At 44.5% G+C, this 16,615-nt stretch overlaps 1 protein-coding gene across 2 annotated transcripts in view; it reads right to left on the reverse strand.

Moving 5' to 3' along the window:
• The window catches only part of LOC126458330 (protein rhomboid), a 304,631-nt gene that overhangs the window by 165,103 nt on the left and 122,913 nt on the right, over positions 1–16,615 (reverse strand). Inside the window, exon 1 of one of the 2 annotated variants that reach the window (XM_050095290.1) lies at positions 963–1,078. The exons of the other annotated variant lie outside the window; for it this stretch is intronic. The gene's annotated coding sequence lies outside the window, so the exon portion shown is untranslated. Of the gene's footprint in view, positions 1–962; positions 1,079–16,615 lie in introns of those variants that run through there. 2 annotated transcript variants of the gene reach the window in all.

Consider the following 16,615-nt stretch of genomic DNA (forward strand, 5'->3'; position numbering starts at 1 on the left):
TCACAAAATGAATTTTGAAGTACATTTACAAGAGTTAAAAAGGCGAACAGTAGACCCTACGGATAAAGACAACGCAAAAATGGTTATAATAGAAGTGGTACAAAGCTGAAGGGCCAATAGGATTTATCTGTTGTCTACGAGGTTGTCATTAGTGACAAAGCTAAAGGTCGGACAGGAGAACTGGGAAGGAAATTGCCTTTAGCATTTCAGGGAAAACCACCGAGATACAAAAAACTGGGATAAAATATCGAAGCTTTTGAGAAGTAAGAAAAGGACCGGCTGGTAGACAAAGAAAATAACAAAAGGGAAAAAATGAAAAGCTATTGGAAAGGAGGAAAGGAAGCAAAGAGCCAAAATGAATGGACTGTATTATTCTGCGTGGTCTCTAAATGGCGAACGCGAAAAATAATGTTTTACTCATCTCCACGCAACTGTACGACGCATACAGTGAATAGCAAAATTTTATTTAAGACGTGAATCATTGTCGAACCGCACCAGGAAACAAAATGTAGAAGCATTTTTTTGGAATTTACTGCGGTGTGAATAAAATTGTTTTGGACGTAAGACCACGTCACACTCAAATTTAAACCATTATCAAGCCCGACGTTTCGACCATTTATCTATCGGTCGTCTTCAGTGCGACTGAACTGCAAAGACCACCGAAACCTATAGATTATAACAGTGATTTTCGTTTCAAACTGACACGCCCTAATGCCCAAAATGATTTTATTCAAATTGATACTAACCGTGGTAGCATTCGTACCTGCTACGCACGGTACGTTTAGCTCGTTTTGCACCACATTTATATTGCATCAAGACTGACAGAAGGGAAGGCACGAAATGTGTAACTGGGGCGGGGATTAGGAATGAAGGCATTCCACATCCACGTTGCTGACTGGTGCGTGAGTATGAGAGACGTTTCGGAGGGCGCAGGCGGCGGCATTATCAGCAGGAAGTGTTACCTGGGAGGCCGCCAGCGGCGGCGGCGCGGCTACATCCCGCGGGCGGGCCCGAGCGAGGCGCACTGCCCCAGCAGCACCAGGTCCGCTGCCAGCAGCTCGCACTGCGCATGCGCCGGGCGGCCGCCAATCTGTGCGTGACTCGGCAGCGGTCACCCGCCGCAAGTGGCAGTCACGATCCACGCGCACCCTGTCGCCAAATCATTGGCGCGCCCCAGTTAGCGGAGGTGGTACGGCGCTACCCGAACGGACTGACAGCCAGAGTCGCTGAACGCAGTGAGGCGGAAAAGACCGTGCCGTTTCGCTAACGCGAGGCCGTTTCTAAATTCGGCACCGGTATCGACAACTTTTACTGGCTGCAATTGCGACTAATTGTCATTACCTAGCGTACATAACAGGTGTTAAAGCGTGCAATAATAATACTACATGGGATGAATCCCATATTACGTCGCTATTATTTTACATATGCGTTTTGTTTCATTAACTTAAAACGTCGTCAGCGTCATATGGAAGTGTCGTCTACAGGAAATTTTTTTCGCGTGTCCATGAAATAAACTACCTCCCATAGTATCATAAACTAATGTGCATCGTACACCTTAATGTAATAAGGTAAGCTAAACTGCCAAAATGAATTGTCATACCATCACTTACAAGAAACAACAACCAATGTAACAATCATACGCCCATAATTAAAACTTCCGCTACAGTCTGACTGTATTGACTGAAGACTTTACACTACCGGCCTTCAGGTACTCAGCAGCATCTTCACATGTATCTATAAGTACGAGGGGCGCTTAATAACGCAACACTTATTTCTCAGTCAATTTCGGTTGGAAAAAAATGCAGAATTTGTTATGGGACAAATTGGAATATTCCCGTTTCAGTCCCTGTAGTTTCATGAAGTTCCAAATAGTAGCGGTCCTTTACGTAGCCTCCAAAATTGCGTCTGTAACGGAGGTCCGTTCCAAGCAGACAGCTGTCAGAGAGTTCCTTTTGGTGGGAAACCAGAGCATCGTAGATAGGTGCTTGAAGAACGCCTGTTAAGACCTGTGAACAAAAGCACGGTAAGCCGTCTGTCACCACCGCAACGAGGTCGCGCAAACCTGTCCTGTCTCCCGCATTCGGCCTGCCGCACACAAATGACTCCTGCAATGTTGGAACGTACGGACACACACAGGCCCTTCCATTAAGGTGGCGTAAGGTGGTCGCACTGAACAGAAATTATGTTGAAAAATAGGGTTTTGCAGCCAAAACAGTTAGGAATTGAAACATGGTACTTAGGGAAAGGCAGGTTATGGTGTGGATGGGGCCTTACTCAGCTACCGTTGGTTGCTCAGTTATGTTTTTAAATCCCGTACACTTTATTTGGAACCAATTGCAAATAAGGTTGACAATAATGAACAGTTATCAAATTTGACTGTTAAGACACAATGTCTAAATAAAAAAAAATATTAAATTCCACTCACAGCTGAGGGCCCAATAGTAATAACTCAAAATTAAAATATTGAACAAAAACAATCATCACAATCTAATCAACCAAGAGAGAAGTGGGCCTCAGACAGTGCTCCAAGGGTCGGCCTGGGAAAGTCGGTCAACTTCGTAACTGATGAGACAGGCGGCCAAGAGTTGTATTCACGTAACCGGATGGCAACTCAAACTAGTGATACCTTAAACGCAGACTAACACATTTGCAAAATCTACCTAACGTCTGATAACCAATACACTGATCGAATAACCCAGGCGAAGCAGACCCGACATCTTCAGAACCCGGTGTTTAGAACATCCAAAAGCAGAAGGAACCACTATGAACGAAGCAGTCCAACAGAAACAACATATCCGAACCACAATCAAGGAGGTTGTCAAACTATATGCCTTATCGGAGACCAGCAGCAAGGCGAGGAAAGGTACACTGCAGCAAAAAAAAAAAAGAGCTAACCTTCAGGGCAGGTAACTGGGCTGCTAGCGGCCACTAGGCAGAAAAATACCCCTGGTTGAACTTCACCAATAATAACACAAGGAATTCAATGATTAATAATAAGAAGCGGAGAACAGCTAACTAATTTCCCCAACTCCAAACACCCCACTCGTTGCTCTTTGTCTCAGCGACCCTGCGAGCACCAACGTGCGAAGAAACGGCTTGATCTCAAAATGGTGGAGGTTTCACTACTGGGTTAATGTTCACTCAACTCAAACGTCCTGGGTCCAGTGGACAACGAGGCTGTGGCCCTCACAACTACAGCCCCTCGACCCGGCAGTGCCTGCGTGCCGCCAGCAGTCCCCAGCATGTCCTCGCACAGCCGGACCTCACTCCTCCTCCGTCCCAACCGAACTCCCCAACATACATCTGGAAAACACTTTACGTCCTTCCAAAGATAGTACCACGGTACCAGGTATCGATAACTGCTGCTGCCACTCGCGGACAGACAACGCTAGCAAACGTAGTGGTGCCAGTAAACACAAGAACCAACGCGAGCTGTAACACGGCTCAGGAATAATATGATATATTGGAATCCTGAACAAAAAATAAATTTTCAGAAAAAATGTGTTGCGTTACTTATATAACGCTCCTTGTAGTACATCGAAGCGACCATGTCAAAGCGAACTTACAAGGCAACACATCTACCGTACGTTCATCAGACTGAATACCCAAACATGCGCGCACCACAAGCACTTTTCAACCCTGATGTCAGTCACCCGAATCCAGAAAATGTCGGTGAGAGGACAGTGATTAAAAGGACCATCCGACCATATGTTTATGCAGCGCTCTCATTGTTCAGTTCTATTTCTGTTGGCAGACGGGACGCAATGGCGATCTGTACGGGTATTTGTTGCATGTTATTTGCGTGCTGCCTTATAATGACAGCGCTGCATAAACACTTTACCGCATGGTCCTTTCACACACCGTTCCCTCGCCGTCATTTCCAGGCGATAACATGGGTAACTTAGAAGACGATATCCTCGGTGCAGTGAAGCAGCTTAAATCACTTAATAAAGGCAAGGTTGGTTCTGAGCACTATGGGACTTAACATCCTAGGTCATCAGTCCCCTAGAACTTAGAACTACTTAAACTTAACTAACCTAAGGACATCACACACATCCATGCCCGAGGCAGGATTCGAACCTGCGACCGTAGCAGTCGCACGGTTCCGGACTGAGCGCCTAGAACCGTGAGACCACCGCGGCCGGCAATAAAGGCAAGGGCTCCTGTGCAGATCGTAAACCGGTCAGGTTCCTTTCAGGGTATGGTCATACAATAGCTCCATACTTAGCAATCATATACAACCGCTCTCTTCGAAAGATCCGTATCTAAAGACAGGAAAGTTGTCCAAGTCACACTATACGTAAGAAAGAAAATAGGAGTAATCCGCTGAATTACACACACAGATCACTAACGTCGATTTCCAGTACGATTTTGGTGCGTATTCTGCATTGGAACATTATGAATTACCTCGAAGAAAACGATTTATTGACAAATAGTCAGCACAGGTTCAGAATATCGTTCTTATGAAAGACAACTAGCTCTTTATTCGCACCAAGTAATGACTGCTATCGAAAGGTAATGTCGAACTGATTTCATATTGTTCGATGTTTTTGACACCATTCCTCACAAGAGACTTCCAATCAAATTGGTTGCCTATGGAGTATCGTCTCAATTGTGTGACTAGATTCGAATTCCTGTCAGAAAGGTTACAGTTCTTAGTAACTGGCGGGAAGTCTGAGTAAAACAGCAGTAATATCTGGCGTTCCCCAAGAAAGTGTTATATGCCATCTCTTGCTTCGGATCTACGTAAACGATTTAGGAGACAATCTGAACAGCTCTCTTAGACTGTTTGTGGATTATGCTGTCATTTAACGTCTTGTTAAGTTATCAGGTGATGAAAACCAACTGCAAAAGGATTTAGACAGGATATCTTTGTAGTGCAAAAGTGGCACCTGGTTCTAAGTAATGAAAACAGTAAAGTAATCCACAACGTTACTAAAAGAAATCCATTAAATTTCAGTTACACGAGAAATCACAAATCTGAAGGCTGTAAATTCAGCTAAGTACCGAGGGATTACAATTACGATTAAATTAAATAGGAATGATCATATAGGTCTAATGTTGCGGGTAAAGCAAACTAAAGACTGCGATTTATTGGTAGGACACTTAGAAAGTGCAAGAGGTGTTCTAGAGAGATTGCTTTACACCACGCTTGTCAGCCCTCTTCTCGAGTGTTACTGTGCGGTGTGGGATGCGTTTCAGATGGGACTGACGGAGGAAACTGAAAAAAGTTCTGAGAAAGGGCTGCTCGTTTTGTACTCTCGTGAAATAGGAGACAGAGCTTCACGGATATGATACAATTCGTTGCGGCAGGATTTTCTCGCGAAATTTCAATCACCAACTTTCTCCTCCGATTCCGGAAATATTCTATTGGCGCCCACCAACTTAGGGAGGAATGATCATTATAATAACAGATATCAGAGCTCCCACAAAAAGATTTAAGTGGTCGTTTTTCCTACGCGCCATTCGAGAGTGGAACGGTAGAGAAATAGCTTTAAGGTTGTTCGATGAACCCTCTGCCAGGCACTTAATTACGAATCGCAGAGTAATCCTGTAGATTTAGGTAAGGGTTCCTTACGTCAGTGAAACTGACAGGTGCTTGTGGTGCGGGCACGTTTGGGTATTCAATCTGGTGAGCCGTATGCGACAGGGGGTTAAGTTAGCTCTAACATGGACGATTCGACACATTACACCCGAAGCTGGGGCTGAGTCTTGAAACCTGGCAGTGTACAGATTTGTGTCAATAACTGTACAACTGTATCGGATGTTTTAATCATAAACATTACTTATAACACACTAATAAAAATTTATTTTTTTTTCGGGAATTCTGGCATTGTGTTTTTCACTGTTTTACTGTGACTTGCAGCGCTACTCATTTCCTAACGGTAAAAAACCGACTGGTTGTTGCACAACTAACGGGTATATAAATAACACACAGACGAACTGTAACATACAGTCTCCCAGTCGCACCTGTGTCGCATTGTGGACGCGAGGGCCTGTCTCCAAGAGACAGACTAACTGATCTTTGAGGCGACGGTCCGGTCTTTCCCCTAGCCTCCTGGTTCTGATCTCTGAAGACCACGTTGAGTTCATGGACGAGTAATTTTCCCAGGCAATTGACCTCGCACGAACCAGCACCTGCCGGAAAAAGCGGTATTAGCAGGAAAAGGAAATGGCCAATGGAAATGCCCGAGTTCTGTTCCTGAGGCTGACTTGCCAAAAGGGCTTAATGTTACATAATTTCGTGCAGCAGTTTCCAGCTCACGAAATGAAACTGGCGGTGGCAGCCCGTGTGATCTGTAAAAGCCGTGTGTCCTCTTGGAGTTGTGGTGGTGGTGGGTGGTGTACTTCGAAGTCGAGAGCGGATAATAATCCTTGGTGCGGAGAGCTGAGGGAATCCGACAGCGCATTTCCGTGCTCGGGAATAATTTCCGATTTTTTATGCGAATGTTGCTATTCAGCAGATGTGCAGACGCTAACTAGGCAGTGTACTAAATTAGATCGTAGTGCCACATGGTCAGTGGCGTTTAGCGAACGAGACTGACTTAGATGGTTTAACTGTAGGCACTAAATTATAATTATTTACAAGAGGTAACAACCATTTGACTGTGAATTACAATATTTATCTTATGTACTATCTAGATTTCGGCTTTATGCCATTATCCAGTACAATGATAAAAGTTGTTAGACCACTATCATTGCCTGAATGTGGTTCAGAATTTCAGATTGGTGTTTTGTGTGACTTACCCTCTATTGAGTTCCAATTGAATATCCGTTTTGTGGTTGTAAAGATTATCTAGGTAGTAATTGCTAGGAGCAATCTGGATGCCGTTTATGAATGGTTACTGGTGAACATATTCTAGTCCAGTGACCACACCTCAGAATCTTACATAAAGTAGGTAGACAGCTACAGGGCTTTTAACTATTGACCTTGGATTAATAAGAAATTGAACCCTGTTTCAACGGTCGAAGATAGTACGTCTACCCTTAGACTACTTTTAGTAGTGTAGTGGTGGAGGAGGAGATTAACTCCAGACCGACAACAAACATTTTCGAGTAGATCTGCAGAGTAGTACGCTGGTTGCGCGTGGACTGTGGTGGCGCCTGCAAATGTGCTTTCGCGCGACGCAATGGAATCTTCGAGGACGGACGACATGAATGTTTCAGTACGTTTTGGCAGAAACGTGCAAATAAACATTAGTGGTGCAATATTTAGTCGTGATAGAATGTCAGTAAATGCGTACTGCTCCAACTGAAATGAAACTAGGTCAAGCACACCGTTGTTAAGCAGATAAGTACCGGCAAACTGTGCATGCAGACGACACACATATTCCATTGACACGTTTTCCTTCTCTCGTCACTCAATCTGTCACGTGGCATAAGGATTCTCTCCCTATAGTTTCTCCATATACAATGGACCGACAGGATGGTGAACGAAGAAGTCCGTAAGATCAGGAGGGGTAATAGAGCTACTGATAGTCGTAAGACTGATGGTAACATCTTGGCTGGGTCGTACACTGCCGTGTATTGCGGAGCACAAACTTGACTTTGCTGTGTAGGAAAGAAATTTACTTGGGTCAAAGTAAATAATGTTTATTTCGTTGTTTTATAATGCGATGGTTATAACCTTCTGAAGAAGGGCACTAGGTGCCTGAAGCCTGTTAAGGAAATAAAATTTCTTTTCTGCACCTGGTTACTGATTGTTTCAATAAATAGAGAGTGCCAACCCTAGTATACAATCTAGGGGGTACGGTGGTATGATTTGCTAGTCTAATGAGCACTGTGAATGTCGTCTCAAGGGAAGGGATTATGCTTGCAAAGAATGGGCACAACTACGGTAAATTCTGAGTTGTGAAACCTTGGCAACGTGTTGTTGATACTTTGGCCTCGTGAGTCTCCGAGAGTTCTTTCTAGTTCCAAACTCCATACATGAGAACATACAATTTACTATTGTCACGGAGAAAGAAATTTGAACTTTTTCGATGTCTTGGTGCGGCTTAAGAACGATGGTACACTTGGGAATATTCATCTACATCCATACTCCGCAAGCCACCTGACGGTGTGTGGCGGAGGGTACTTTGAGCACCTCTATCGGTTCTCCCTTCTATTCCAGTCTCATATTGTTCGTGGAAAGAAAGATTGTCGGTATGCCTCTGTATGGGCTCTAATCTCTCTGATTTTATCCTCATGGTCTCTTCGCGAGATATATGTAGGAGGGAGCAATATACTGCTTGACTCCTCAGTTAAGGTATGTTCTCGAAACTACAACAAAAGCCCGTACCGAGCTACTAAGCGTCTCTCTTGCAGAATCTTCCACCGGAGTTTATCTATTATCTCAGTATTTCGAAACTCCACCTATACCGACCTGTACTTACGGGCAATTAGTTGCCACTATCAGCACAAAAAATTGCCGTTTGGAAGACCTTGCTTCACCGAGCACATACCATCTCACAAGCCAAATTGTAACCACTCGAAAATTCCTGACAATTCAGTAGACATCTCAGCAGATACAGAGAGCGCTACACTCATACAAACGGTACAACAATGAACAGGATGAGACCTTCAGACAACAGCCTACCTCCCATATACTCAAAATAGCGGTATTTCCGTAAAAATAGGCAGAGTACGAAGATAAAATTAGGTTAAAATGATCTCTGAAAATCTCTGCCCTTAAGGGATCGGTCTGAGACAGAGCTGCACTGTATTCCATGTGATAACGGTGTATCAAAGGACGCGCACAGTTCAGGAGCCTTCTCCGACCCAGTAAATTCGATACCGCAGACCACTGAATTTCTACTGGCCATTCGATTAAATGCTGCACAATGAAACAAAAATTGATGCCCGTACTTCAAATGAATTGGCGGAAATACGACTGTTGGAGGACCTTATCAAGCGGAACCCTGTTGTAGAAAATCTTCGTGCTTTGAGTAACCAGTTCCGATCTACGATTTTACCGCATAAAGACAATCCATCTGATATCGATGAGGTGATCTACGAGGGGCGTTTGAAAAGTCCATGAAAAGTCCCAGAGATGGCACCACCGGCGCATATCGAGGTCATGTTTAGTTAGTAGCATCTTTGGAAAGAACGCACACCAAGTTTCAGCCATATTGGTCTATTTCTTTGTGTTTTGCATTCGTATGAATGAAGGATGTCGAGTGATTGTCAAAAAATGGACGAAGAATAATTTCGTGTAGTGATTAAACATTACTTTATGAAAGGCAAGACGCCTAAGGAGACTAAAGAGAAGCTTGATAAACATTACGGTGACTCTGCACCTTCGATTAGAACAATTTATAAGTGGTTTCAAAATTTTCGGAGTAGGCATATGAGCACAAGTGATGCTGAACGTTCTGGACGCCCTGTGGAGGTTAGGACTCCAGAAATCATTGATAAAATCCATTATATGGTGATGGATGACAGAAGAGTTAAGTTGTGTGAGACTGCTAGTGCTGTGGGCATCTAGAATGAACGGGTACATAATATTTTGCATAAACATTTTGAAATGAGAAAGCTTTCCGCAAGATGAGTTCCGCGATTGCTCACGCTTGACCAGTCGTGTGAAGTGTTGCAAGGATGGTTTGCAACTGTTCAGGAACAATCCGCAGGACTTTAAGCGTTGTTTCGTCACTGTGGATGAAACATGGACCAAACAACAATCTAAACAATGGGTTACCAAGGGAGAATCTGCACCAAAAAAGGCGAAGACCAGTCCTTCGGCCGGAAAGGTTATGGCGACCGTCTTGGGATTCGCAAGGGATAGTCCTCATCGACTACCTGGAAAAGGGTAAAACTATTACAGGTGCATATTATTCATCTTATTGGACCGTTTCAAAACCGGCTGCAAGAAAAACGCCGGCGACTGGATCGCAAAAGAGTCCTTTTCCATCACGACAATGCACCAACACACATCTCATCCGTTGTGGTCGCAAAATTATTGGAAATAGGGTCCCAACTCGTTTCACATCCCCCCTATTCTCCGGACTTGGCTCCCTCGGACTACTATTTGTTCCCAAATTTGAAGAAATGGCTGGCAGGACAAAGATTTTATTCAAACGTGGAGGTGATTGCAGCAACTAATAGCTATTTTGCAGACTTTGACAATTCCTATTATTCGGAAGGGATCAACAAATCAGAACAGCGTTGCGTGAAGTGTGTAAGTCTAAAAGGAGACAATGTCGAAAAATAAGAGAGATTTACCCCTAACACGTAAGTAGTTTTTATTTTTGCACGGCCTTTTCAAACGCCCCTTGTACAACCAAGGAGCGCGCTCACGGCAGCACACAAACTTCGCGCAGAAGCGCATACGCTCTAACAACCTTACACAGCGACAATTGGGTACACCAATCGTGCGCTGGCGTGGTCTTAAATAGGGACAAACCCTGTGTACTTCCTCTAGTGTACACTGGAGGGTGGCCTGATGTCTCTGCGCCGAAATATCCGGCAGTTTGCCCGAAGTTTTCGACGCTGTGTCATATTCCTCTTCAGACTTACAGAATATTCCAAATCTGACCCTCTGTGATGGGTTCTTCATCCGAGTTCTTACGAGTCCTCAGATGGACAAAGACTGCTCGAGGTGGTGTTCAGCCACACACGTGAGTCCAGAAGATTACGTCTAGTGAGGAGGACGAAACGTCGAGAGTAATTTACATGTATTGAATGGAAGATGGTGCGGTCCGGCAACCCAAAATATTTCACCATCAAACGAATGCGGCCACAAAAGCCTGCAGACTTTATTTACACATTTATGGAGATGCTTCTCTAAGACGGGCACTTATTTTTCCCAATCTGGTGAGGCTTGTTTAGCGACCCCTCGTCGCTGCAGCCACAGCAGCGGTTCAGCGTGGCACACTGCCGACGCACCCTGTCCTTGGACCACAACACGAGCCGCAGCAGGTGTTTGCCGGACCAGCCGCGGACAGCGGACCTCTAGTGTTGCGTGTGGCCGCAGGGCGCAGACGGCGCCAACTGTCGCACAATTAGGACCGTCCACACCACCCAGGCCTTTGTCGGGACCGCAATTTTCTGTACCGCCGCAGACCACACAACACCACGGGATCCGCAGCTACTCACAGCTGCTCTCAACCAAAATTGGAGACAAGTGCCTGATGACACAAGCGCGCGCGGCCTTCCGAAACAGGTGGATCCAAGGTCGAACCGAGAAGACAAAGGCACAACGAGACCTGCACGTGGGGAGCAGACAAACTTGGTTTGAACTGATCAGTACGTTTTAGGGTGCGTGCATACTTGCCAACAGTGCAACAATGGGATCAATCAAAGCACTGAAAGAAAATGATATCGGTGCAAATTACCCAGTGGCAAAGTCTGAATAAAATCTATGCTCAAGAGGAGAGTCAACTCCAACTGGGCTATTCAGGTTCAAATATACCTGCAGATGTACAAAGTTAGTCAATATGGGCTAAAGTTACCACGGAGGAACATACGCACCGCATGGATCAGTTCTATCCAGATGTTGTCTTCGGTCCGAAAAACTGGTTTCGTGCAGCTCTCCATAATAGTCGTTCCTCTCCGCTTAAGCACCACAACCTAAATACATTTCAACCAGCTTACAATATTCATCCCTACGTCATCTCTCTCTACAATTATGGCCCCTAACCGTCTCTCCCACTGCCAAACTGACTATTACCTGACGATTTGTCCTATCTATCAACTTTTTCTTCTAGTCAAGATGTGCAATGAATGCCTCTTTGCAATTCGATTCGGTACTTCCTCATTAGCTATTCGATCTACCCATTTGATCTTCAGCATGCTTACATAGCACCACATTGCAAAAACTTCCATTCTCTTCTTGTCTGAACTGTTCATTGTCTATGTTTCATTTAAGTAAGAGCTACATTCCACACAAGTACACCCTTTTCTTGCTACTGCCAGTCTTACATCTTCTCCAATTCAGCCACTATGAGTTACTTTGCTGTCCAAACAACAAACATCACATACTTCTTTTAGTGTCATTTCCTAATCGAATTCAGCCCGATTTAATTCGACTACATTATCCTTGTCTTATTTTCGTTTATGTTCACCTTATGACCTTATTAAAAGACACTATCCATTTCATTCAACTGCTCTTCCATGTGCCTTGCGGTCTCAGAATTACGTCATCACTATAGTACCGATATTCAAATTGTGTACGACACCAGTGTAAATCATGTAGCGAAATAATGGCAACTCTGGAATGTAGACTGCTTACTGAAGCACGTTCTGAGCACAGTCTGAGATTAAAGAACAACACAGTTCTGATGCATGATTAGGCAGATTAGCAAATTTACTAATCTTGTACAGTCACAGCGGTTTTTCAACTGCCTATGAGTAGCACAGGTTTAGCGGATATATTAATTTTGTTAGCGATCGCACTTGTTGCCTCCACTGTCCTTTGACATGACCTCCAGTGTGGCATTAAATGAATGTATATATCTATGATTGTTAACAGGCTATAAACTGGGACACAACACTCCAAGATGCAACGGAATTATCCTGGTGTGTTCATGAATTTGTTTGATTTTCTTTAATTAGTGTTATCTATGTTACTTGAAATTAGTAAATTTTTGATTACGGAAGTGTTGTGCAGGCGTTTTTTGTTGTAAGCGTGGTATCCCCAGTGAGATTAATATCTATGTAAAATCAGAAAAACGGACAGTTGATGGAAGGTGAAGTGTTAGAGTGAAATTTTTTGGCCATCGAATATATGAAAATGAGGATTTGGACGACTCGTGGACCAACAGTTAGTGGAAAAGGTGGAGTAAAGAACGTACGATTCGAAGTGATAAAAGTTTGAGATTTTACAAGCGATTTATGAACACATGTGAACTGATGTGTGGGCTACAAATTACATAAAAATGTGGCTTTTTGCTGAATTACGGTAAATACTAATTACTAAATTATACTTTTGTCAAAGCATGACACGTGTAATTGCTTTGAGTGTGTTTTATGTTTAATAAAGAATCGCAACCGTACAATGAGATATCAGACGTTACGATCAAAGTTTGAAAATCGACGACTGACTAACTGAAAATATCACACCCACTTGTATATTAATTCATACACTTCTTCGAAATTACTTATTCTTTTCAGAAAAGCTGCCTGATGCAAGCCAATTTGTCGCACAAGAAATGATTATAACCATTTCGGTGTACATTCGAGTAAAATAAGGCTGACGCCATGCTGTCTTCGCAAAATCAGCAAAAGCAGAGATTACAGCACCAGTAGCAGTCTTCATATGTCATGAGGTAGGAGAGACTTCTTTGCATATATATATATTTGGCAATCTACAAACAATGACAGCAAAAATGAACAAAATATCTAAATACTTCCTTCTTATGTAGCAAAGAACGAATGTCTTTACAAGACGACTCGCAGGCGAAATTAACTACACTGCTTATATATTTAATTGTACTGAAGCACAGACGTAATTTTACTAACTTAAAACTATTCGATATACTGAATGTAACTACCAATACGTGAAAAGATGAAGGATTTTGGAACTGATATTTAACTACGATATAATGTAGGCTTTCGCTGTCGACGTACAAAACACTTTCATGACTTTTCGACTCCGACTGCGGGAGACGACTTGACAGAAGAGGGTTTTGTATATCGACCACGGCCCAACAGCCCGGAAGTTTTAGGTGGAAATGAAACTAATTAACGGCATGTAAAATTACAATTTCAGTTAGTAATTACAGTTTTTAAAATTTCATAGGTTGCACATTTGAATGTTTATGTGTGTGGTGTGGATGCAACTGTGCCACCAAAGTAAAGATAAGTAGCGAGCAGAACAGTAAGGAAACGAAATGAAATGAAAATGACAGATAAAATTATAAAATGTACCGTTACTTTTAACTTATCTGGGCCGCGACAAGCCACAGAATATTTTTAAGTTCCATCGTGTTCACAGGTCTCCCCATTGCATTTCCTGACTTGTTTGACTGTGGTGTAACGCTGAAACTGCAATAGCAGAACAGAAGTTGTATAGCGATAAGCAGAAGTACTTTGTCGAAACCAGTGAAGATACACACTGTGTGAATTGGTTCAAATGGCTCTGAGCACTATGGGACTTAACTGCTGAGGTCATCAGTCCCCTAGAACTTACAACTACTTAAACCTAACTAACCTAAGGACATCACACACATCCATGCCCGAGGCAGGATTCGAACCTGCGACCGTAGTGGTCGCGCGGTTCCAGACTGTAGCGCCTAGAACCGCTCGGCCAGACTGTGTAACCTGAGACTAAAGAAAAGTACTACTTTTCAATTGGTTTTATGCTAGTTGCACGCGGGTTGCTAGTCGGAAATTTTGTATTTGCTCGTCATATCCCGGTGACTTGCCCTCATGCATGTCAACTACCGACTAAAAATGGCGTAAAAGCTGAAATTAGCGAATAGTGGAAAATAAACAATTATTACAGCCGAAGCCGGAAATGCCACTTCAGGAATTATGATTAACTGTGGTACCTTCCCGAAAGAAAGTAACAGAATATCCATACATTGTTGCTCTTATGATTATCACTCGAAAATGTGAATAATGGCTGGCTGTTGTGGCCGAGCGGTTATATGCGCTTTAGTCTGGAACCGCGCGACCGCTACGGTGGCAGGCTCGAATCCTGCGTCGGGCATGGATGTGTGTGATGTCCTTAGGTTAGTTAGGTTTAAGTAGTTCCAAGTTCTAGGGGACTGATGACCTCGGCAGTTAAGTCCCATAGTGCTCAGAGCCACTTGAACCATTTGTGACGAATGCTTTGACAACGTTACCCGGAATGTATCAGTTAGCCTCAGTAGAACACCTGCAAGATATTGTGTGTGTGTGAGTGGGGGTGGAGGGGGGGAGGAGGAGGAGGAGGAGGAGGAGGAGGAGGAGAGTGGGGGCAGGGAAATAGAACCGATCAGCATTAAGGTTAACTGCGCGGACACGGGGAAGCAGCAGCTAACCGGAGCGCGGCAGTCTTGGTGCGTGGCGGGCTGCTCCAGTTTGTATTTAGGGATAATTTTCGTTCCGCTGTGTACAGAGACGGGCGGTGTGGTTGGGGTTTTTTGTGCGGCAGGTGGCGGGCGCTGTTTACGGAAATTACAGGCCGGCGATCGGGCAGCGGGGAGCGCGGAGCGTGCAGCGACTCAGCCCTGGCGCCGGCCGAGCGGCCGCGGGCTTGAAAGACGCCGCCAGCCGTCAGCTGGCCGCACCGACAAAGGCGACCACAGGTAACTGCCGGCGGGCAGCCGAAACCCTGAACCTGCGTGCTGCCTTATCACTGCGCGAGAGAGGCGGCAGGTGTCCATCAGCGGTCCGTGCTAGCACCGTCACTATTTACTACAATATTTGTTGATACGAAAAACGGTGAGCTGCAGCACGGTTCGGAATTAACGTTACACTGTAGGTCCCCCTAGAACTGGCTGGATTAGTCACTTCAGTGGTCGGAGGAAGGCAACGGCATACCGCGTCCAACAGGGCGATACGTATTAAACCACTGGGTGGTGTTCAGAACAGTCTTCGGATTGATGGCTGCTTTACTTTTTTAAAAACTCAGGCAAAGGCAGGAGGCGACATGATCCTCAGTACCTAATTTTCAGTAGTCACTTTGACTGGAGGAAACAAAATCAAGGGATGAAAGACGCGTTTTCAGTGATATAGACTGGGACACTCAGTTGTTTAGGACGGGTGGTAGGGACAGAGCATCGAGTGACATAATACGGAGTGCACTATCCGAAAATTACCTCGAGCAATTTAACAGAGAACCGACTCGTGGAGATAACATCTTGGACCTACTGATAACAAACAGACTCGAACTTTTCGACTCTGTAAGAGCAGAACAGGGAATCAGTGATCATAAGGCCGTTGCAGCATCCCCGAATATGTTAATTGTTGGTAAGGCGGGTGCCAAGTTTAGATTCATTGGGAGAGTCCTTGGTAAATATAGTCCATCAACAAAGGAGGTGGCTTACAAAACACTCGTTGACCTATACTTGAGTATTGCTCATCAGTGTGGGATCCGTACCAGGTCGGGTTGACAGAGGAGATAGACAAGATCCAAAGAAGAGCGACGCGTTTCGTCACAGGGTTATCTGGTAAGCGTGATAGCGTTACGGAGATGTTTAGCAAACTCAAGTGCCAGACTCGGCAAGAGAGGCGCTCTGCATCGCGGTGTAGCTTGCTGTCCAGGTTTCGAGAAGGTGCGTTTCTGGATGAGGTATCGAATATATTGCTTCCCCCCTACGTTACCTCCCGAGGAGATCACGAATGTAAAACTAGTTATTAGAGCGCGCACAGAGACTTTCCGGCAGTCGTTCTTCCAGCGAACCATACGCGACTGGAACAGGAAAGGGAGGTAATGACAGTGGCACCTTAAGTGCTCTCCGCCACACACCGTTGGGTGGCTTGCGGAGTATAAATGTAGGCGTCGATTTTCAGCACCGCGGAATGTGACGCGCTGTAGCTGTTCTACAGGGTGTGTTGTGAGCTGGCCCTTCAAGGGACATGGCGATAACGTTACGAAATGGGCTACAAATCATGTTCTGTTGTCATTGCAGATCTTACTGTATTGTCTCATCGCCCTTCGCTGATTTTGTACTGGGGGCATCTTTGAAAGTCCCAAAAAATTCTGGCAACA

The sequence above is a fragment of the Schistocerca serialis genome, chromosome 2 (genome assembly GCF_023864345.2).
Source record: "Schistocerca serialis cubense isolate TAMUIC-IGC-003099 chromosome 2, iqSchSeri2.2, whole genome shotgun sequence".
Classification (NCBI taxonomy): Eukaryota; Metazoa; Arthropoda; class Insecta; order Orthoptera; family Acrididae; genus Schistocerca; species Schistocerca serialis.